General features: G+C 45.3%; 1 protein-coding gene and 1 long non-coding RNA gene across 4 annotated transcripts in view; one reads left to right on the plus strand and one right to left on the minus strand.

The window, feature by feature from the left end:
* PDE4A (phosphodiesterase 4A) overlaps positions 1 to 24,371 on the plus strand; it is a 473,381-nt gene that overhangs the window by 372,243 nt on the left and 76,767 nt on the right. The window lies entirely within an intron of this gene.
* LOC142750143 (uncharacterized) lies at positions 2,528 to 23,805 on the minus strand. Its single transcript, XR_012882572.1, has 3 exons — positions 23,744 to 23,805; positions 6,068 to 6,177; positions 2,528 to 2,791 (listed from the first exon to the last, which is right to left on the minus strand). It is a non-coding gene; the product is annotated as an uncharacterized LOC142750143 (long non-coding RNA).

Genomic DNA, 24,371 nt, shown 5'->3' on the forward strand with positions numbered 1-24,371 from the left:
TCCCTATATCTCCTCCTATTACTACATATAACCACTCCCTATACCTCCTCCTATTACTACATATAACATCTCCCTATATCTCCTCCTATTACTCCATATAACCTCTCTCTATATCTCCTCCTATTACTCCATATAACCTCTCCCTATATCTCCTCCTATTACTACATATAACATGTTCCTATATCTCCTCCTATTACTTCATATATCCTCTCCCTTTATCTCCTCCTATTACTCCATATAACATCTCCTATATCTCCTCCTAGTACTCCATATAACCTCTCCCTATATCTCCTCCTATTACTCCACATAACATCTCCCTATATCTCCTCCTATTACTCCATATAACATCTCCCTAGATCTCCTCCTATTACTCCATATAACATCTCCCTATATCTCCTCCTATTACTCCATATAACCTCTCCCTATATCTCCTCCTATTACTACATATATCCTCTCCCTATATCTGCTCCTATTACTCCATATAACCTCTCCCTATATCTCCTCCTATTACTACATATATCCTCTCCCTATATCTCCTCCTATTACCCCATATAACCTCTCCCTATATCTCCTCCTATTACTCCATATAACCTCTCCCTACATCTCCTCCTATTACTCCATATATCATCTCCCTATATCTCCTCCTATTACTCCATATAACATCTCCCTATATCTCCTCCTATTACTACATATAACATCTCCCTATATCTCCTCCTATTACTCCATATATCCTCTCCCTATATCTCCTCCTATTACCCCATATAACCTCTCCCTATATCTCCTCCTATTACTCCATATAACCTCTCCCTATATCTCCTCCTATTACTCCATATAACATCTCCCTATATCTCCTCCTATTATTACATATATCCTCTCCCTATATCTCCTCCTATTACTCCATATAACATCTCCCTATATCTCCTCCTATTACTACATATAACCTCTCCCTATATCTCCTCCTATTACTCCATATAACCTCTCCCTATATCTCCTCCTATTACTACATATGTCCTCTCCCTATATCTCCTATATCTCCTCCTATTACTCCACATATCCTCTCCCTATATCTCCTCCTATTACTCTATATAACATCTCCCTATATCTCCTCCTATTACTACATATATCCTCTCCCTGTATCTTCTCCTATTATTACATATAACCTCTCCCAATATCTCCTCCTATTACTCCATATAACATCTCCTATATCTCCTCCTAGTACTCCATATAACCTCTCTGTATATCTTTTCCACTCCATATAAATGTTCAAACCTCCCCCTCACCATGTGTTATTTATTTGTTTTTACCCCTCCCAATATAAAGAAGGATCAAATTATGTGGGATAGTTTTTACTAGTGTGCCCTGTAGTCTCGGAGCAGGATATATTAGGGCCAGTTCACACAGAGTGTTTTGACACGTTTTTCGATGCGGAAACTGCGTTGGAAAACGCGTCAAAAAATGTCCGAAAATGCCTCCCATTGATTTCAATGGGAGGCAGAGGCGTTTTTTTTCACGCAAGTGGAAAAACCGTCTCGTGGGAAAAAGAAGCGACATGCCCTGTCTTCGGGCGTTTATGTCTCTGGTTTCCAATCGCCATCAATGGGAGGCAGAGAAAACGTATTTCGCTGCGTTTTTTGCCCGCAGCGCTCAATGGCCGCGAGTGAAAAATGACGCGAAAATCGGTGTGCAGGCAGAGCAAAATCTGCCCCAAAATTACAAACTGAATTTTGAGGCAAATTTTCCACCTGCAAAAAACTCTGTGTGAACCCGGCCTTAGGCCCCTCCACACTTCGATGCCAGTTGTTCACATCCTTATCTCCGTATTACTGGACACACGAGATACATTCAATCTGTTGAACATGTTGTGGGTAACTGCAATTACAAGCACATCAAAAAGTCGCATCTGAAAGCCACAATGCGTTTTTACCGTGATTTGGTGCATTTTTCAATGAGTTTTCGTTAAAAAAAAAAAAACGCAAACGCATCGGGAAAACTTGCCAAATCGCAGTAAAGCCTCATATGGTTTTCGGATGCGGTTGCAACCTCAACTGCAACATGTGAATGGAGCCTTATTCTTTAGCATTGTATCTGATTTCCTATGTGAGCTGCGTATCTGCCGCCTCTGTGCACTGGATTGTGAGCTCTGCAGGGCAGTATCCCCCGCTCTCCGTGTTCATAATAGCTGTTGACTGATCTCATCATGTACTTATACAGGGATATTACCTCTGTAGATGATGTACGGCTGTAAGTAGTGTGTATTTATACTCCCACTCACACCTATGTATTCATCGACGTAGATACAGTGTATGTTATTAGCTCTAGAGCTCCCTACATCTCCATTTGATTGCAAGCTCTTCAGCTATTATTGTAAACGGTTTCATACCTTCTATTTCACCGAATTAGAGTATATTGTTTATTCCACGTATTTGTAAGGCGCTTAGGACTTGCGCCAGTATATGATTCAGTGGTATTTGTAATATTACAGACCTGTCAGATATGACCGTAATTGTGGAAAAAAATTAAACATCAGGCTGGTCATCAGGGCGGGTTTTATAAGGCCGGATTCACACACAGCGTTTTGCAGCAGGTTTTTTTAGTGTGTTTTTCAGTGGCCAGATGTTGCATTAAAGTCTATAGTAAAATATAAACAGCACGAAATACAACTGCGTCTTGGTTTGTTGCGTTTTTGAAGCAATTTTGTAACCAGTGGCGTTTCTCCCACACGCAGCATACTTTGGGAATGGCGTTTTTTCAGGCGTTTATTGTAAGCTTTATTGTAGGACTTCAAAAAAATCTGCAAGAAAGTACGTACAAAATGACACCAAATGAAAAACACCACCAAAAATGCAACTTAAAAACAGCATAAAAGAAAAAAATGAAACAATTTTTTTTTTTTTTTTTTTTAATAAGTCCAGGATCACACACACCGTTTTGATGCAGTTTTTGTGGCAGTTTCTGGCTCAGTTTTTTAAACCAAAGCCAGAAGTAGATCCAAAAGGAAGGAAAGGTATGAAGAAAGGAAGGACGTATCGTCTCTCTTTTGTGTCCACTTCTGTGTGTGGCTACAAAAACTGAGCCAAAAACTGCATCAAAACTGATTTTGACATGGAAAGCGCAAAATTAGCGTAAAAAAATGGCCGAAATTGCCCCCCATTGATTTTATTGGAAGGCAGAGAAATTTTTGTTTCCAAGCGGCTGTCGGCCACTTGCGGGGAAAAAGTAGCGGCATGTCCCTTTTTGATGCCGTTTCAGCTTCTGACCTTCCTTTGAATCAATGGGTGGCAGAAAAAAACTGCGGCACTCGTTTCTGAGCACTTTTCAACAGTTTTTTGTAAAAAAAAAAAAAAAACAGCAAAAAAACTTGGAAAAATACATACAGGCAGTTCAAAATCTGTCTCAAAATTCCTGAAGGAATTCTGAGGCAGATTTTTTTCTGCCTGCAAAAAAACTCAGTGTGAACAGGCCCTAATACTGCAACGTACAGCCCATAGAATACCACAATATAGTGCCCAAGTAATATGCAGTATTCAGATATTACTCAGGGTATGTTCACACGCTTAACAAAAAATGGCTGTAAAATTCGGAGCTGTTTTCAAGGGAAAACCGCCACTGATTTTCAGTCGTTTTTTAAGCATCAAATGTGTTTTGATGCGTTTTTGACGGCCGTTTTTGAAGCTGTTTTTCTATGGAGAAAATGAAAAACGGCGGAAGAAGTGACATGCACTTCTTTTTTACAGGGCGTTTTTTACGCGCCGTTTTTACAGACGGCTGCGTAAAATACGCCCCATGGGAACGAAACGCCGTTTTTGCCATTGAAAGAAACGGGCAGATGTTTGGAGGTGTTCAGCCCCCGTATTTTCAGACTTTTTTCAGGGTGTTTACGGCCCGAAAAATGGCTGAAAATAGTCAGTGTGAACATACCCTTAAAGAGCCCACATAAAGGTGCAGTCACATGCGGCAGATTTTGTTGCAGAAATTTTCTGCACTGAAAATCAGTTCTAGACTTCGTTCACACAGTGCAGATTTTGCAGGTATTTTATAAGCCAAAACCAGGAACGGAACCTAAATACAAGAAATATATAAAGGAAGGCCTTATAGGTCTGCTCTTCTGGACCCTAATCTGGTTTTGGCTTAAAAAAATGCAAAAGCTGCAGCAAATCTGCACTGTGTGAACAAGCTCTTATTCATCTGAGTGGAATGCACAGAAATAACCCCTTTCTGATGAATAGAACTGATCTTTAAAGTGTAGCTAAACTTTTGACAAACTTCTGACATGTCACTATCACATGTCAGAAGTTTGGATTGGTGGCGGTCTGAGCACGGAGACCCCCACCAATCGCTAGGACGAAGCAGCTGAAGCGCTCGTGTCAGCGCTCATCCGCTTCGTGTCTGTTTGGCTATTTCTGGAGTCTATGTCTATGAGCTCATATTCCGATACATCGGCTTTCCGGAAAAAAAAACTGGCGTTGACCCCCCCCAAAGTAATTAGAACATCGCAGAACTTTTTATGTATAGATTAAGATTGATTGACACATAAACGCAGAACCCCTTTAATCCCTTGGCGCACCCTGGCTATTTAACCCCTTAGATGCCATGATCAATATTTATCTCAGAGGAGGAGACGCCCTTGTGTCACCTCCGTTTGCCCCGTATTGTGATTTCCGTGGCTGACCGTTTCATTCAGACAGCTTGAGGCCTGACAAAGGCCCCCAGGGCTGCCCAGTCATTATGCCTGTTAGATGCCGGTGCTGAGAATTTGCTGCAATTATATCCAGTACAACAACAACAACAATAAATAAAAAAAGTTACAGCTGCCAAAATCTTTGAATGCCCTGAAGGCCAAAAATAGCTTTGTCCTTATTATGATGGCTCAAAAAATGTAACTGGGCCTCCAAACTATCACCGGCCACTTATAATACTGATGCCCTCTTATGGGGTAGAGGGACATGTTGGGCAAGAGTGGGACTACAACCCCTATTGTCACACATCTCAATGGCCCAATGGAGAGATACAGGGCCCCGAAACTGGGATGGAGAGACACTTGTAGTTTTATCTTATGGGGGTGGAACTGACGGCGTGCCTAATACGTCAGCATGTGGTGAGTGACCTTGAATGACCTTGCTGAGATCTTACATTTAGTAGAAGGCGGGCTTCTCAGTATGCAGAGTAAGGAAATAATCCGACATCCTGTAAAGATAAAACAAGTACGATCGTCTTATCGCAGTTACTAACTACAGCACTAAACTAGTAATGCAATATCTCAGACCGCTCTAATAAAGGGCCGCAGGGCACAACAGTCAGCCGAAAAGCCCAGATGAGGCATCATGTGAGCGCTCTCGCTGCTTCTGATTGGCCAAGAAGTCTTGCGCTTCTTCCTTCATTCTTCGTCATATTCAGAGGCTGAAAACCCACACAGAACGAATACTTGTTCACACACCGTTATTTTATTGCCGTTTTAAACGGCATGAAAAAATAGCGTTTTAAAACGCCACAATTTTTTTAACTATTGCAGTGTTTTTTTATGCCGTTTATGGTGGCGGTTTTAATTTAGTTTCATTTTGTACATTCTTTTTTTACTGGCGTTTTATAAAGAAGCCTATAGGAAAAAATACCCCAAACAAATTACGCTTTGCTACGGTGGCATCCCGTCGAGGCTAATACATTTTACCTGCACTGATACATTGTAGCAAACTATCAGCACAGGAGAGAGATTTGTGCTGCTGATTTATTTAGCTCAGAGGATTGTTTAGACTGGACATTGTAGCAAACTCTCATCTGTGAAAAGTATTAGGCTTGAACAGTTTTTTTTAACCTCTGGATGTGAAGGGTTCCCATTCACTGCCAGCAAGCAGAGATGTAGAGACCTTGACGATGCTGAGAATTTATTAAGACTGACCTTTCATACGCCAGTCTTAACAGAAAGAAAGTTGGAGCGAGATTCAACAACTCTTAACAAATGTGACGCATCTTTAGGCCGGCCGCGCGCCACAATTATGGCGCAACGACCAAGGCTGTGCCACATCCATTCCCCGTTCCCATCGGCCATAAAATAAAAAAGACGCATACTTGCCTCCCTGCTCCTATTCTCCCCTCCGGGTCCTCTGCGCTCCCTCAGCGCGCCGCGGCTTCTTCAAGGTCCTGACGCTGCCGGCCTCGGTACGCGGTATGAGCCACAACATGCTGAGAGAAGAGGAGCGGTCAGGTAAATCTTCATTTTTCACATTTTTTTTCATTATTTATGGTTTTTATTTAATAGTCTGATGGGGGGGGGGGGGGGTAATTTCCACAGTCATTTACACCAGTTTTCTGCCATAAATTATACATTTTTCAGGCCATTTTGGCTTCGCCCCTTATGAAAATCCACTCCCCCTTTCTTCAAAAGTGGCTAGGGTGGCGTAAAAAAGGGGCAAAAGTCACAATTTGCGCTCTTTTGCCAAAAGTTGCGTTTGGACCCATTTCCGTCTTTTCTATGCCTTAAAACTGGCATTAAACGGGTGATACATTTCCCCCATAGTACATTAGAAAATTGCAGAACTTTTTATTACACTATGAACGTGCTTCATTTTCATAAAACCGGAAACCCCCTTGAAGGCTCGGTCCGCTGCCTCCACCGCCCACGTCCTCGGTCCGCTGCCTCCACCGCCCACGTCCTCGGTACGCTGCCTCCACCGCCCACGTCCTCGGTACGCTGCCTCCACCGCCCACGTCCTCGGTACGCTGCCTCCACCGCCCACGTCCTTGGTACGCTGCCTCCACCGCCCACGTCCTCGGTCCGCTGCCTCCACCACCCACGTCCTTGGTACGCTGGTAGCGGACATGTCGGTGTCTTGTTCTTCTCCTGTATTATCGTGTGATGTTCTCAGGCCTCCTGCTGACTGATGGAGGTTTCTTTCTGGTTTTGTCTTGTTCACTGTTTGTGATGTCATCACTACAAGATACAGATACTCGGCTCTTCACTGCTGTATCTCGCATCCGCACCTCTTGTATGTTATATTGGGACCCCGCTGCTGAGGAAGGTTCCTCTGAGTGCACAACCAGTTCGGCCAGATTCAGGACAAGTGACGGTCACCCGTATCTAGAAATATCACTGGTAGACTGGTAAATTGGGATTGACTTAGATGTAAGAATAACGGTGCGGCAGCCACCATGCCCCCATGACGGTTCCTTAGCCATTGTGCCCCATAATGGTGCCCCCATGATGGGGCCACAACCACTGTGCTCCCATAAAGGTGCGTTAGCCACCGTGCCCTCATAACGGTGCGGCAGCCACCGTGCCCCCATAATGGTGCCCAGCAATTGCACCTCCATAACTGTGCCCCAACCACCATGCCTCATAACTGTGCCCCGATTATATAGCCCCCTAATGGTGCGCCGGCCACTATGCCCCCATAACGGTGCCCTGGCCACAGTGCCCCCATAACAGTGCCCCGGTCACAGTGCCCTCTTAACAGAGCCCCAACTACCACACCCCATAAATGTACCCTGGTCATTTTGCCCCCATAACTATGCCCCAGCCACAGTGCCCCCATATATATGTATTTTGAATTCACGGCTATGCGTTTGTATCATATACATTTTTGCTGTCGATAATCTGAATTGCCTTTTGCACTTCGAATTGACATTGAATATTCTTCGTTTTATTTCACAAGTTTGAGCTACAAACAGTCCGGCATTTTAATAGTTTACCCAGTGCCACCCAGTGTGCCAGAACAGTCGTACAGAACTGGGGTTTATACTGGCACGGGTTCATTCTGGACATCGATCACTTTACCTGCGTGAAGTATTATATTGTTTCTATGTGGTGTTAGAAGTGGTTATATAATGAGTATACGGTATGGACTTAGTAGATGGGAGGGAGGGCTGGGATTCGTATATGGGAGAGAGGCTCAGGAGATAGCTGGAAACCTTCGTACAAGGCTGGATTCATATGAGCGTGGCGTTTTTGCGCACGCAAAAACGCGGAGTTTTGCATGCACAAAAGCCACTTAACAGCTCCGTGTGGCAGCAGCATATGATGCGCGGCTGCGTGCTTTTCGCGCAGCCGCCATCATTATGACACTCCATTTGGATGTTTGTAAACAGAAAAGCACGTGGTGCTTTTCTGTTTACATTCATCCTTATGACAGCTGTTGCGCGAATCACGCGCGTCCCACGGAAGCGCTTTTGTGCGGCATGCGTGGTTTTCACGCACCCATTGACTTCAATGGGTGCGTGATTCGCGCAAAACGCCGAAAGAACGGACATGTCGTGACTTTTTTTCAGCGGACTCACGCTGAGTAAAAATCACGCACATGTCCGCACGGCCCCAAAGACTAATATAGGTCCGTGCGACGCGCGTGCAAATCACGCGCGTTGCACGGACGTAATTCCCGTTCGTCTGAATGAAGCCTAAGTGGGGAGGTGCAATAGATGGGGTTGGACTCGGTATATAAAAACAATCATGTCAACAGGAGCCATATACAACTGCTTACAGAGAGCACCCCCTAGTGGAGGAAGCTGCCGGTGAGATTTTTGCACAAAGCAATAAGGTGGAATTAAAATACGCTCAAGGCCTGCTGATTTTTTATTTTTTACATTTTTTTTCATTCCAAAGTCACAATTTAATTCTTACATTTATTTATAGAAACAACTACAAGTAAATTGCAATCTCTTTGATCTAGTTCTATGTATTATTAGAAATGTGCCACATAGCACAAGAGAATCACTTGCCATAAAACAACACTCTGTGCCGGGGAATATAACTACACACAAACACTTCTTAAACCTGTCAATTCATGTGGGTATCGGCTTTATTTAGTGCAAATACACGTTTGTGAGGTCCCTGAAACAAGAGTTCTGTGTGCAATCTCTAATTTGACCACTAGATGGTGCTGTTGTACTTTCTTTGTGTTCCATGACTTCTACAAGAAGTTGGAAGGTTCTTTTCTTCCCAGTTGCACATTTTGGTCTTTTCATTGGTTATTTGTCTGATTAACGCCTTCATTGCCACAGGCTTGAAGCTCTCTGCTAAACCTCTTTTTTTGATGCAAGTGTAATTGGAGGTTTCCTCTTCTCTCACCTCCTTTGACACTGACAGCTGCGCTCCACACTTCCAATGCATGTGTGACCTCAAGCTCTCAGTCTGGATGGGCGGAGTCTCTGTCAATAAGCCCTGCCCACCCTCTTGGCTATGAGTAAAACTTGGAAGATAGACACTTGCAGCGAGCCAGGAACATGAGTGAGCCAGGAGCTGCACGTCATCCTGCGCTCCCTGAATAGGCGAAAACCTCAGACTTACGTTTTGTTTTTACCATAATATAATCTACATGTACACGTGATGTGTGTTCACACTCTTACATGTCCTCAGACCACGTCATACGCGTCCGTTTGCCTTGCGTTCATAAAGCTGGGACACATTTACAAGTATAGCAGAGCTGACTTTGTCTTTGGCTGCGTTAGCTGTGTTTTTCCAGGTAAACTTACTACACAGTGCACAAGAGAAACCGCTTTGGCTCTGCTACATCTGTGCATTTCTTTTGTTACTGAAATTCTATTAGTCATTGGCGTGGGTATAAGACGTGAACCACACGAGCGTGCTCATAAAGATGCAGCGATTGTATCACGATGAGTAGCTCAATGTCTCAAATGGATTGTTTTCTGGTGGATTGGGTTGATCAGCAAAGTTGGCCGTTGTCCGCAGCCCCTTGTCTCTTATGTGTGGCCGTTCTGGCGACTACGTGTCCTGGTGCGTTCTCTTCCCCACTCTACTGAATCCACGTCACATAGAAGTGAGCTGACCGCTTATCTCAGGTCAAATATTTACTCTTTTTACCATAGAAGCCTTTTCTATACCAGCCATTCACAGTGTACAACAACCTGAAATGTTGAAAATTAGTCCTCGTGCACACAGTGCAGATTTGATGCAGATTTTGCATGCAGTTTTTAAGTCAAAACCAAAATTGGCTCCAGAAGAGAAGACCCATAAGGCTTTCCTTTATATATTTCTTCTGTTAGGTTCCGTTCCTCGTTTTGACTTAAAAAATACTTAATCAAATTTGGACTGTGTGAACAAGGCCTTTGGCTGCTTTTTCACAAGCGTAATACGGGTGTTTTTTTGCGCTTCTAGGGTGCTCTAACTCTGGTTCTCATGGAGTTTCGGGTGTTGCGTCCGTAATATGGGCACAAAAAAAGCACCGAATTACGCTTGTGTGAATGCGCCCTTAATGTGCCCTTCATACCTGCTCCATAAACAATATTAAAGGGGTTGTCTGGTTTTTTAAATACTCTTTGAGGGCATTCTGAGTTAATAGAGGGGGGCACTCTTTTGAGACCTCCGTAAGTAAGCCAAAGAATGGCTGCAAATCGTGTCTACCCTATGCATTATGTGCACGGCTGATTTCAATGGTGTAATACTTCATTTCTCCTGCAGTGGCGCTGCAGGGAAATTGAACACTTTCTGTATGATTACAGCTGATCTTTTTGGATCTCAGCAGAGTGTTCCCCTGTTACCAGGTTATTGTTGGAGGAATCTTCTACCCGGAATGGATTGTGCAATGTGGGTAACCCCTGAAAAGTCACGTTGTGCTCCCCAATTCGATTTGTTTGCCCATGAAATCACCCAAGTCTGTGTTTTAGATGGTAAGTTCTTCGGTATAATTGTCAGGCATAAGAGTTGTTAATGGGGTTTAGAGGGGCGGTCAGTTTTAACGTCATGTATGTTTTGTTGTCGCTGACCCCTGCAGTATACTGTGGTTCATTACATGCTCCATAGCGCACCATATCTTATATAGAGGTAGTGATCACCTCAGCCGGCCGCTTTATAGGAAGATGTTCTCTTATAAATCTCAACACGTTTTTATCGGATGCCCCTGAACCAAAGCCTGACTGGTTTGGATCTACCATTTCGATACCCGTTTCAGTCAATGGTTAATCTTGCACATGACAACTATTATATATGCAAAAAGTCTCTGCATCTTATGGTCTGGATTTTATCCGGCGTTCAACAAAAAGTAGTTCCAATGTGATTAGCACGGATACCGATGGTGTATAGCTTATAGGTTCCTAATAAAGGAGATTACCGAACTGTCCAGATAAAGATAAAAGTATGTTAAACGAGTCCTACCAGTATAAATGTATATAAAAGGTCCTTTAGTGTACATTAAAAATGTGAAAACCGCTTTTGAATATCTCAATTCTAGGCTGAGCTATGATGACTTGAAGTTATAGGCCCAAAGCCTGAGGCTGCACTACTGCTTCTAATGAGAACGCCTTACTTTCTGATTTCTGTCATGTGCAGTGTTGTCATGGAGACTTAATGTTAATTTAAAGTACCTTCCACATCAATGTTCACACATAACAAGCCAGGGAGGAGATGGATATTGATGTCGATGTAAATGGTTATTAATATGTTTCAACATGAGCAGCGACCACTGTACAAAGATATTCCTGGTTCTCATTATTCCTCCCGGCCTTATTTCCAGCTGTTTTTTATTATTAATAATTTTTATTAGGGGGATTATTGTAGCGCCAAATACACAAAAAATGCTGCAAGCGCAGAATCACACACACAGTTTTGATGCTGTTTTTGCCTCAGTTTTTTTGTTTTTTTTTTTTAAAATTAAAACTAAAGTTTTTCCCAAAAACGCTGCGTGCGATGCCACCTTTTAGGGTAAGTTCACACAGGGTCGATACGCTGCGTAAAGGTACAGAGCGTATCCGCAGTGTATGCCGGTTAAAAAACCGCACCAAAACGCCCGTATTTACCCTCTGACGTCCTGCAGCCCGGCCTCCAGGGATGTTTCATCCCACGTGACCGCTGCGACCTGTGATTGGCTGCAGCAATTACGTGGGATGAAACGTCATCCCAGGAGGCCAGCCTGGACGAAGAAGCATTGAATTCTGGGTAAGTATTTTCCTCCGCAAAAATCCCGACATCTGCTATTTGTTGTGGGTTTTACCTCCCCATTGAATTCAATGGGGAAAAAGCGCAACACAAAAACAGCGATTACGCAAATGCGGATTAAAAAAACAAAAACATCGCAGGTCAATTTCTGTGTTGATGAGATTTGTTAAAACCTCATCCATTTGCTGCTACTGTATCTGCTTCGGGTTCTCCCCATCTAAATCCGTTACGGAAAATCCACCGTATTTAGGCTACATGTGAACCCCGCCTTATCGTGCTGACTTTGAGGGTTGCGGCTGCCGGAGAGGGGGAGGGGGTAGTGTTTGTTTATATACCTCCAGTCCATAGATGTGAGATATGTCCATGGTCCTGTATATAGACAGCCATCTTTCACTCCATGTGATGATTTTTGGCAACGACCCCAACGCAACTTCTACGTTTTTCCATTCCTTGACGACGATTGTGGTACAAAATTGTAGCAATTTTTTTTTTACTTTTTTAAAATTTTTATATTTACTAGTGGATTTCACCGTGGAAAATTCAAATTTTTTTTTTTTCCAGAGAAAAAGCCTAAAAATATTTTTCACCATTTTTGTCGGATCCAATGTTTTTCTCTGACCCCCCCCCCCCAGGCATTACCTCATGCCCTGTCCTCGCTCGGAGCCGAAGGGTTAACTGGTGCGGAGTAACCCCCTTATGTAATAGCACCGACGCCCTCCAGTGTAATCCATTTCCAGGACTTCTCGCCCCTGCTGCCCAGAGGGGGTGTGTGCTCTGTGCACGCCTCGCACTGTTCGGACGCTGCCAGTTCAGTCTCTGTTACTGCAGAGGAAAGGACTTTCTTCTCTCTATAAACTTCTCTCCCCACGGAGGACCTTCATACACCCTATGCCCTCCAGAAGCCGGGGTGCCCTGCGGGTTCCAAGGACACACAGAATGCATTTTTCCTTCAGCGAGGAGGACATCAAGAAGCATCGGCTGGTGAAATCTGTCAGGTTTGTTCTCTCGTCTCAGCGTTGGCACCAACATACTCCAGAGTGTGGTACAGGGAAGGGCGGGCACGTGAAGGATCCATATCGGGTTTTAATGACTCTCCGCGGTGGAGGACGCTGGTCATGAAGCGATGGAATGAGGATTGTACACGGGGTCTGTGTTGTCATCTCCGCAGGTGGGATAGGAACAGACTGGGTGGATCTGGTGTCTCCAGTATAATGATATGTTTTTACTCTGGCACCGGGTACACTCAGGGCTGGCAGCGTCCCATCCGCTGGAGCTGACCGTCATAATATAGACTTTCCAGTGCCTCTGGTATGGACTGATCTTTTTTGCTATGTATCCTATAGCCAATTTTTTTCCCCCACTGAGAAGTTTCCTAGCAGCCCCCCCCCCCCATTTATATTAGATTATTACACATCCCGACAAGAACGATCACGATCCGTTAAATATAAATCTGGCCATATTAAGACTTCTGTCAGCAATGACTATATAATCGCTGCCATCATAGGAAACAAGGTCCTGATGAGTTCTGTCACATCATTTGGAGATAAGCGGTGGCATGTATATCCAGTAGCTGCTTATCTCCCATTAAAATTGACCTCTCATTTGATTGAGCTGAACTTGCATGGTTTTGGGTTAATCTGGGAGTTAAATGCAATTTAATAGGCCACATTTAACAAAAGTAAATGATGAATCGGCTGTGTTGCCTATAGTAGACGCAGCGCTCCTATTTCCAGAGCAGTTTAAGACCTATAAGCTGCGCTCTGATTGGTTGCTGACGGTTTTTCTGTTGGACCGTTTTGATCAATGAGGCCCAATAAGTCTCGTCATTGGCGTACGTTAGTCATGAGGGAAGGGGGACAGGGCGAGAGTTACGTTCAGGAATCCTCCTGCCCTGCAGAACTATCCAAGCACGGATGACAGGTGTAATTCAGAGGGAAGATGATTCAGTCCATTTACACAGTTCATTTGCTGCCTGCAGAGCTTACACTCTAATATTCAGCACCGATAGAGATAATATTAGTCTATGTGGTGGTCAACAAAGGGTTAATACTGTATCGTAGTTACTGATTCCAAGGAAAATATATGTGTGATGTGTATATGTAGCAGCAGGACTATATATATGCACAGGGATTAGGGTTATGGCTACACACACTTGTCCTGCTCAGTTTGTATACAGGTGTCTTGTGTAAGTAAACCCAGCTATGGATATTTATGCGCTATTCATACAGAGAGACGTGTACATTGTTCTCGTGGCGACTCCTGTGTGTATGGATGTGTGAGTATTTGTCACTTTACAGATACACAACATGCCTCTCCCCGGTGGCTGATAATGGAGAACAGTAGATTGACTTCAAGTGGAGATGGTACTGGCTCTAGATTTATTGTCTCTTTGCGATAGGAGAGTTATATGACATTGTAACTCCTTATACATGCAGTATACATCCTTCCGCTCTGACACATTCATACACTGGGAAAGTGGCCAACTACCTTACAATACTGGTACAGAGGGCAATCCACAGGGTTTTCCCGGCGAAAGAGCTGGGGTCCCTTTTCACATATTTGTAAACCACTTTGTGGGACTGTGTACAGTGCCGTTACTGACACTTGAGGTCCAGAACAATGACACTCCAACACATAGTCCCAAAAACTTACCCCTGATACCTGAGGTCTAGAACACTGATACCTGAGGTCTAGAACACTGATACCTGAGGTCTAGAACAATGACCCCCTTACCTGAGGTCTAGAACACGGATACCTGAGGTCTAGAACAATGACCCCCCTATTACCTGAGGTCTAGAACAATGAACCCCTATTACCTGAGGTCTAGAACAATAACTCCTGATACCTGAGGTCTAGAACACTGATACCTGAGGTCTAGAACAATGACACCCTGATACCTGAGGTCTAGAACACTGATACCTGAGGTCTAGAACAATGACACCCTGATACCTGAGGTCTAGAACACTGACCCCCTGATACCGGAGGACTAGAACATTGATACCTGTGGTCTAGAACACTGCCACCCTGATACCTGAGGTCTAGAACAATGACACCCTTATACATGAGGTCTAGAACAATGACCCCCTGATACCTGAGGTCTAGAACAATGACACCCTGATACCGGAGGACTAGAACATTGATACCTGTGGTCTAGAACACTGCCATCCTGATACCTGTGGTCTAGAACAATGACACCCTTATACCTGAGGTCTAGAACAATGACCCCCTGATACCTGAGGTCTAGAACAATGACACCCTTATACATGAGGTCTAGAACAATGACCCCCTGATACATGAGATCTAGAACAATGACCCCCTGATACCTGAGGTCTAGAACAATGACCCCCTGATACCTGAGGACTAGAACAATGACAGCCTGATACCGGAGGACTAGAACATTGATACCTGTGGTCTAGAACACTGATACCTGTGGTCTAGAACAATGACACCCTGATACCGGAGGTCTAGAACAATGACACCCTGATACCTGAGGTCTGGAACACTGATACCTGAGGTCTAGTACAATGGCACCCTGACAATTGGGGTACAGGACAAAGACAAATCGACTGTGTCCTTGGGTAATGGCACACCGACATTTTGGGGTACGGAACCATGGCACTTGGGTTCAGTACAATTACCTACTAATACTTGGGGTACATAATGACACTTGAGGTGCAGAATAATGGCACCTGGGTACAGGACAATGACATTCTGACACTTCTGGTACAGAATATGGACACTTGGGGTACAGGACAATAGCATACTGAAACTTAGGTACAGGATATGGACACGGGGTACAGAACAGTGGCATACTGACACTTATGGTACAGGTGAATGATCTACAGATACTTGAGTTACAGAACATTGACACTTTGGGGTACAGAACAATGGTACAGGACATTGACCTACTAATACTTGGGGTACAGAGTATTGACACTTGGGGTACAGAACGATGACCCTTTGGTACAGGACAATTACATGCTGACACTTAGGGTACAGCACATTGACACTTTGGGTACAGAACAATGGCACTTGTGGTACAGGACTATGACATATAGACACTTAGGGTGCAGAACAATGATTACTGACACATGAGTTACAGAATATTGACACTTGGGGTACAGGCCAGTTACCTACTGACTTTGGTACGTAATATTGACACTAGGGGTACACAGCAGTGACACACTTGGGGACAGTGCGCGTAAAGTTCTGGAGCATTAGCACTAAGATTAGGGGTTGAGAACAATTACAATGACAATCAGATACCTGGAGTTCCAGAACAATGGACCCCGACACTTGGTGGCCCAGCAGGTTGGCACCCTGACACTTAATGCTCTTTTACACAGGACAGTTATCGGGCAAACGCTCGTTCATCAGCTGATTGTATTTATTGCTGCATAAACAATACAATCGCTGTCGGTCGCACATCTCCCTGTGTAACAATGATACGTGCCGCCGACATGATGGAAATGTATGGGGACGAGCGATCAGAGTAACAATCACTACTCGTCCCTTTACTTTACTGATCGGAGTTCCCTGTGAAAGGAGCAAACGAGCGCCGATCAACCAGCCGATATTGGGCCATGTAATGGGACTCCTGTTTAGCGCTGCAATGTACGCACTAGTGTAGTGTTGTCTACAGGTGAGTGATTGTTTATAGACCTCCACACATTTATCAGGACCATCTAATGATCATTCTAGATTCAATATTCTGTGTTCCTGAGATCCCCTGAAGATACGGATCCTGCACTATGGCTCGAATGGCTTCTCTAAAAGTACCGTCCTTACTAACGTACAGTCCAGACAGGGAGGGATTTCTGGGTAGATCCATTTCAGGATGTAGAGTAACCTTCCCTGGCATAGGACAACTGACTCTGTTGACCACCTCGTTCTGGTAGGAGTAGTAGTAGTTTCTTGGTTGCGGGGAGGTAACCCTTAGCCCCGAGCTGTATGACTCCCTGTTGTGTAGAGGACCATGTCTATTGATCTGATCAGGTTCGTACATTTTTTGTCTTGCGCTCCTTTCCAGCTCTGAATGTTTCAGACCATTGCTGGATCCACAAACCACAATTTTTAGATGATCCGCCGATCATTCTGCGGATTTCGAGCAATTAAATGACAAGTTTGTTACGGCAGCAATTTTTGGATCACATATAGATGATCTCAATCTGACATAAGGAGACCAGTCTTTCCTATTCTGCCAAATGGAGAGCGCCCCCTACCCTCCTCACATTGATTGACGGTTGGCTGCTGGGTATCTGCATACCCAGCAGCCCGTCAATCACCGCCGAGAGGAGCGGGAGGCCTGATCTTCCCATGTATACACCGACATCATAACTATGAGTCCAGTGTATTCTTTGATTACTCCTATAAGCCAAACAGCACAATATTTTCCTACTGTTTTGTCTATACAGCTCATATGCAGAACTATGTGTTTCTATGGTTACAGACTACAAACAAACTGTAGTCTGATCCTCCAGTCATGTTACTTCCATTTCCCTGCTCTTCTTGTTAACATACAGAAAGTAGAAGAACAGAAAGAGAAGGTGCCTGCATTACTGGCTCCCAGGGTGCCTGTGGGCTGTCATGTGGCTGTTCCTACCTGGTAATATACCTCAATATGTAATTATAAGAGAAAGGATATATGTAACACTTCTACAGAATAATAAATGTGGACGCAGGAAATACATTGCATGAGTAAATTCTCCACACCTTTCTGATGAATGTGATTTAGCAAATGTTTGTCTTTCTGAATTTTATGGCATCTTTATCTGTATGATTACTTCTTTATATAAGGTGAGAAGTCTGTGTGTCCTGATATCTGTGTATTAGGAGGAGAGGTCTGTGTGTCCTGATGTCTGTGTATTGGGAGGAGAGGTCTGTGTGTCCTGATGTCTGTGTATTGGGAGGAGAGGTCTGTGTGTAATGGTGTCTGTGTATTAGGAGGAGAGGTCTGTGTGTCCTGATGTCTGTGTATTAGGAGGAGAGGTCTGTGTGTCCTGATGTCTGTGTATTAGGAGGAGAGATCTGTGTGTAATGATGTCTGTGTATTAGGAGGAGAGGTCTGTGTGTCCTGATGTCTGTGTATTAGGAGAGGTCTGTGTGTCCTGATGTCTGTGTATTAGGAGGAGAGGTCTGTGTGTACTGAGGTCTGTGTATTAGGAGGAGAGGTCTGTGTCCTTATGTCTGTGTATTAGAAGGAGAGGTCTGCGTACTGATGTCTGTGTATTAGGAGGAGAGGTCTGTGTGTCCTGATGTCTGTGTATTGGGAGGAGAGGTCTGTGTGTCCTGATGTCTGTGTATTAGGAGGAGAGGTCTGTGTTTGCTGATGTCTGTGTATTAGGAGGAGAGGTCTGTGTATTAGGAGGAGAGGTCTGTGTGTAATGGTGTCTGTGTATTAGGAGGAGAGGTCTGTGTATTAAGAGGAGAGGTCTGTGTCTCCTGATGACTGTGTATTAGGAGGAGAGGTCTGTGTGTACTGATGTCTGTGTATTAGGAGGAGAGGTCTGTGTGTCCTGATGTCTGTGTATTAGGAGGAGAGGTCTGTGTCTCCTGATGTCTGTGTATTAGGAGGAGAGGTCTGTGTGTCCTGATGTCTGTGTATTAGGAGGAGAGGTCTGTGTACTGATCTCTGTGTATTAGGAGGAGAGGTCTGTGTGTCCTGATCTCTGTGTATTAGGAGGAGAGGTCTGTGTGTAATGATGTTTGTGTATTAGGGGGGATTCACACGAACGTGTATTCGGTCCGTGCGGGCCGCGTGGTTTTCACGCGCCACGCACAGACCAATACAAGTCTATGGGGCAGTACAGACAGTCCGTGCTTTTTGCGCAGCGTTTGTCAGCTGCGCAAAAAGCGCGACATGCTCAATATCTCCGCGTATTTCGCGCATCACGCACCCATTGAAGTCAATGGGTGCGTGAAAACCACGTAGGTCGAACGGAAGCACTTCCGTGCGAACCGACTGAAACAGCGCACCAGCTGTCAAAAGGATGAATGTAAACAGAAAAGCACCACGTGCTTTTCTGTTTCCAAACATCCAAATGGAGTGTCTTTGAGATGAGCGAACCCGGACAATCGAACCGAACTTCACCGGGTTCGGCCGAACTCGTTTTGGCCGAACCCGGCAAAAAAATGTCCGGTACGCGACGTCAGGAGATAGTCACTGTCCAGGGTGCTGAAAGAGTTAAACTGTTTCAGCACCATGGACAGTGACTACCGATCCCAATAAACATGAACCTGTAAAAAAAAACGAAGTTCTGACTTACCGATAACTCCCGGCTTCTTCCTCCAGTCTGACCTCCCGGGATGACAATTCAGTCCAAGTGACAGCTCCAGCCAATCACAGGCCAAGCACAGGCTGCAGCGGTCACATGGACTGCCGCATCATCCAGGGAGGTGGGGCCCGATGTCAAGAGAGGCGCGTCACCAAGGACGCGTCACCAAGGCAACGGCCGGGAGGGAAGTTCTCGGTAAGTACGAACTTTTTCTTTTTTTTTAACAGGTTGCTGTATATTGTGTTCGGCATTCACTGTCGAGGGTGCTGAAAGAGTTACTGCCGATCAGTTAGCTCTTTCAGCACCTTGGACAGTGACGGGCGTCGACTAGACTCATCTCTATGATGATGGCTGCGCGAAAATCACGCAGCCGCGCATCATACACGGATGACACACGCAGCTGTCAAATGGTTTTTGCACGCGCAAAACGCTGCGTTGTTTGCGTGCGCAAAAACGCAAAGTTCGTCTGAATCTGCCCTTAGGAGGAGAGGTCTGTGTCCTGATGTCTGTGTATTAGGAGGAGAGGTCTGTGTGTCCTGATGTCTGTGTATTAGGAGGAGAGGTCTGTGTGTACTGATGTCTGTGTATTAGGAGGAGAGGTCTGTGTGTAATGATGGCTGTGTATTAGGAGGAGAGGTCTGTGTGTCCTGATGTCTGTATTAGGAGGAGAGGTCTGTGTGTTCTGATGTCTGTGTATTAGGAGGAGAGATCTGTGTGTCCTGATGTCTGTGTATTAGGAGGAGAGGTCTGTGTCCTGATGTCTGTGTATTAGGAGGAGAGGTCTGTGTGTACTGATGTCTGTGTATTAGGAGGAGAGGTCTGTGTGTCCTGATGTCTGTGTATTAGGAGAGGTCTGTGTGTCCTGATGTCTGTGTATTAGGAGAGGTCTGTGTGTCCTGATGTCTGTGTATTGGGAGGAGAGGTCTGTGTGTACTGATGTCTGTGTATTAGAGATCTGTGTGTCCTGATGTCTGTGTATTAGGAGGAGAGGTCTGTGTGTGCTGATGTCTGTGTATTAGGAGAGATCTGTGTGTACTGATGTCTGTGTATTAAGGAGGAGAGGTCTGTGTGTCCTGATGTCTGTGTATTAGGAGGAGAGGTCTGTGTGTCCTGATGTCTGTGTATTGGGAGGAGAGGTCTGTGTCTCCTGATGTCTGTGTATTAGGAGGAGAGGTGTGTGTGTACTGATGTCTGTGTATTAGGAGGAGAGGTCTGTGTGTCCTGATGTCTGTGTATTAGGAGAGGTCTGTGTGTGCTGATGTCTGTGCATTAGGAGGAGAGGTCTGTGTGTCCTGATGTCTGTGTATTAGGAGGAGAGGTCTGTGTGTCCTGATGTCTGTGTATTAGGAGAGGTCTGTGTGTGCTGATGTCTGTGCATTAGGAGGAGAGGTCTGTGTGTCCTGATGTCTGTGTATTAGGAGGAGAGGTCTGTGTGTACTGATGTCTGTGTATTAGGAGGAGAGGTCTGTGTGTCCTGATGTCTGTGTATTAGGAGAGGTCTGTGTGTGCTGATGTCTGTGCATTAGGAGGAGAGGTCTGTGTGTCCTGATGTCTGTGTATTAGGAGGAGATGTCTGTGTGTCCTGATGTCTGTGTATTAGGAGGAGAGGTCTGTGTGTCCTGATGTCTGTGTATTAGGAGAGGTATGTGTGTCCTGATGTCTGTGTATTAGGAGGAGAGGTCTGAGTGTCCTGATGTCTGTGTATTAGGAGGAGAGGTCTGTGTGTGCTGATGCCTGTGTATTAGGAGGAGAGGTCTGTGTGTCCTGATGTCTGTATTAGGAGGAGAGGTCTGTGTGTTCTGATGTCTGTGTATTAGGAGGAGTGGTCTGTGTGTCCTGATGTCTGTGTATTAGGAGCAGAGGTCTGTGTGTAATTATGTCTGTGTATTAGGAGGAGAGGTCTGTGTGTACTGATGTCTGTGTATTAGGAGGAGAGGTCTGTGTGTCCTGATGTCTGTGTATTAAGAGAGGTCTGTGTGTCCTGATGTCTGTGTATTAGGAGGAGAGATCTGTGTGTGCTGATGTCTGTGTATTAGGAGGAGAGGTCTGTGTGTACTGATGTCTGTGTATTAGGAGGAGAGGTCTGTGTGTCCTGATGTCTGTGTATTAGGAGGAGAGGTCTGTGTCTCCTGATGTCTGTGTATTAGGAGGAGAGATCTGTGTGTAATTATGTCTGTGTATTAGGAGGAGAGGTCTGTGTGTGCTGATGTCTGTGTATTAGGAGGAGAGGTCTGTGTGTCCTGATGTCTGTGTATTGGGAGGAGAGGTCTGTGTGTACTGATGTCTGTGTATTAGGAGGAGAGGTCTGTGTGTCCTGATGTCTGTGTATTAGGAGGAGAGGTCTGTGTCTCCTGATGTCTGTGTATTAGGAGGAGAGGTCTGTGTGTACTGATGTCTGTGTATTAGGAGGAGAGGTCTGTGTGTCCTGATGTCTGTGTATTAGGAGAGGTCTGTGTGTCCTGATGTCTGTGTATTAGGAAGAGAGATCTGTGTGTAATGATGTCTGTGTATTAGGAGGAGAGGTCTGTGTGTCCTGATGTCTGTGTATTAGGAGGAGAGGTCTGTGTGTACTGATGTCTGTGTATTGGGAGGAGAGGTCTGTGTGTACTGATGTCTGTGTATTAGGAGAGATCTGTGTGTCCTGATGTCTGTGTATTAGGAGGAGAGGTCTGTGTGTGCTGATGTCTGTGTATTAGGAGGAGAGGTCTGTGTGTCCTGATGTCTGTGTATTAGGAGGAGAGGTCTGTGTGTGCTGATGTCTGTGCATTAGGAGGAGAGGTCTGTGTGTCCTGATGTCTGTGTATTAGGAGGAGAGGTCTGTGTGTCCTGATGTCTGTGTATTAGGAGAGGTCTGTGTGTCCTGATGTCTGTGTATTAGGAGGAGAGATCTGTGTGTAATGATGTCTGTGTATTAGGAGGAGAGGTCTGTGTGTACTGATGTCTGTGTATTAGGAGGAGAGGTCTGTGTGTACTGATGTCTGTGTATTAGGAGGAGAGGTCTGTGTGTCCTGATGTCTGTGTATTAGGAGGAGAGGTCTGTGTGTCCTGATGTCTGTGTATTAGGAGGAGAGATCTGTGTATTAGGAGGAGAGGTCTGTGTATTAGGAGGAGAGGTCTGTGTGTACTGATGTCTGTGTATTAGGAGGAGAGGTCTGTGTATTAGAAAGAGAGGTCTGTGTGTCCTGATGTCTGTGTATTAGGAGAGGTCTGTGTGTCCTGATGTCTGTGTATTAGGAGGAGAGGTCTGTGTCTCCTGATGTCTGTGTATTAGGAGGAGAGATCTGTGTGTAATGATGTCTGTGTATTAGGAGGAGAGGTCTGTGTGTGCTGATGTCTGTGTATTAGGAGGAGAGGTCTGTGTGTGCTGATGTCTGTGTATTAGGAGGAGAGGTCTGTGTGTCATGATGTCTGTGTATTAGGAGGAGAGGTCTGTGTGTCCTGATGTCTGTGTATTAGGAGAGGTCTGTGTGTCCTGATGTCTGTGTATTAGGAGGAGAGATTTGTGTGTACTGATGTCTGTGTATTAGGAGGAGGGGTCTGTGTGTACTGAGGTCTGTGTATTAGGAGGAGAGGTCTGTGTCCTGATGTCTGTGTATTAGGAGGAGAGGTCTGTGTGTCCTGATGTCTGTGTATTAGGAGAGGTCTGTGTGTCCTGATGTCTGTGTATTAGGAGGAGAGATCTGTGTGTAATGATGTCTGTGTATTAGGAGGAGAGGTCTGTGTGTACTGATGTCTGTGTGTACTGATGTCTGTGTATTAGGAGGACAGGTCTGTGTGTACTGATGTCTGTGTATTAGGAGGAGAGGTCTGTGTGTCCTGATGTCTGTGTATTAGGAGGAGAGGTCTGTGTGTCCTGATGTCTGTGTATTAGGAGGAGAGGTCTGTGTGTCCTGATGTCTGTGTATTAGGAGGAGAGGTCTGTGTGTCCTGATGTCTGTGTATTAGGAGGAGAGGTCTGTGTGTACTGATGTCTGTGTATTGGGAGGAGAGGTCTGTGTGTACTGATGTCTGTGTATTAGGAGAGATCTGTGTGTCCTGATGTCTGTGTATTAGGCCTCATTTACACGAGCGTATTATACGCGCGTGCGACGCGCGTGCTTTTCACGCGTGTCGTACGCACCTATAATAGTCTATGGGGCTGTTTAGACGATGCGTGAATTTTGCGCAGTGCGCGTGCGTTGCGTAAAACTCACGACATGTTCTAAAATCGTGCGTTTTTCGCGCATCACGCACCCATTGAAGTCAATGGGTGCGTGAAAACCACGCATGCCGCACGGAAGCACTTCCGTGCGAACTGCGTGATTCGCGCAAGAGCTGTCAAACTCCTGAATGTAAACAGAAAAGCACCACGTGCTTTTCTGTTTACAAACATCCAAACGGAGTGTCAAATTCGAGATGAGCGCACCGAACTTCACCGGGTTCGGCAAAACTCGTTTTGACCGAAACCGGTAAAAAATGTTCGGGTACGCGACGTCAGGAGACAGTCTCTGTCCACGGTGCTGAAAGCGTTAAACTGGTTCAGCACCATGGACAGTGACTTCCGCTCCGAAAATCCATGAACCTGTAAAAAAAAAAAGACGTTCTGACTTACCGATAACTCCGGTCCGACCTCCCGGGATGACAGTTAAGTCCAAGTGACAGCTGCAGCCAATCACAGGCCAAGCACAGGCTGCAGCCAATCACAGGCTGCAGCGGTCTCATGGACTGCGGCGTCATCCTGGGAGGTGGGGCCGGATGACGAGAGAGGGACGCGTCACCAAGGCAACGGCCGGGAGACCGGACTGGAGGAAGCAGGCAGTTCATGGTAAGTTTGAACATCTTTTTTTATTCACAGGTTGGTGTATATTGTGATCGGCATTCACTGTCGAGGGTGCTGAAAGAGTTACTGCCGATCAGTTAGCTCTTTCAGCACCTTGGACAGTGACGGGCGTCGACTAGCCTCATCTCTATGATGGCGGCTGCGCGAAAATCACGCAGCCGCGCATCATACACGGATGACACACGGAGCTGCCAAGTGCCTTTTGCGTGCGCAAAACGCAGCGTTTTTTGCGCGCGCAAAACGCACACGCTCGTGTAAATGAGGCCTTAGGAGGAGAGGTCTGTGTGTAATGATGTCTGTGTATTAGGAGGAGAGGTCTGTGTGTCCTGATGTCTGTGTATTGGGAGGAGAGGTCTGTGTCTCCTGATGTCTGTGTATTAGGAGGAGAGGTCTGTGTGTC

The sequence above is a fragment of the Rhinoderma darwinii genome, chromosome 3 (assembly GCF_050947455.1).
Source record: "Rhinoderma darwinii isolate aRhiDar2 chromosome 3, aRhiDar2.hap1, whole genome shotgun sequence".
NCBI lineage: Eukaryota > Metazoa > Chordata > Amphibia > Anura > Rhinodermatidae > Rhinoderma > Rhinoderma darwinii.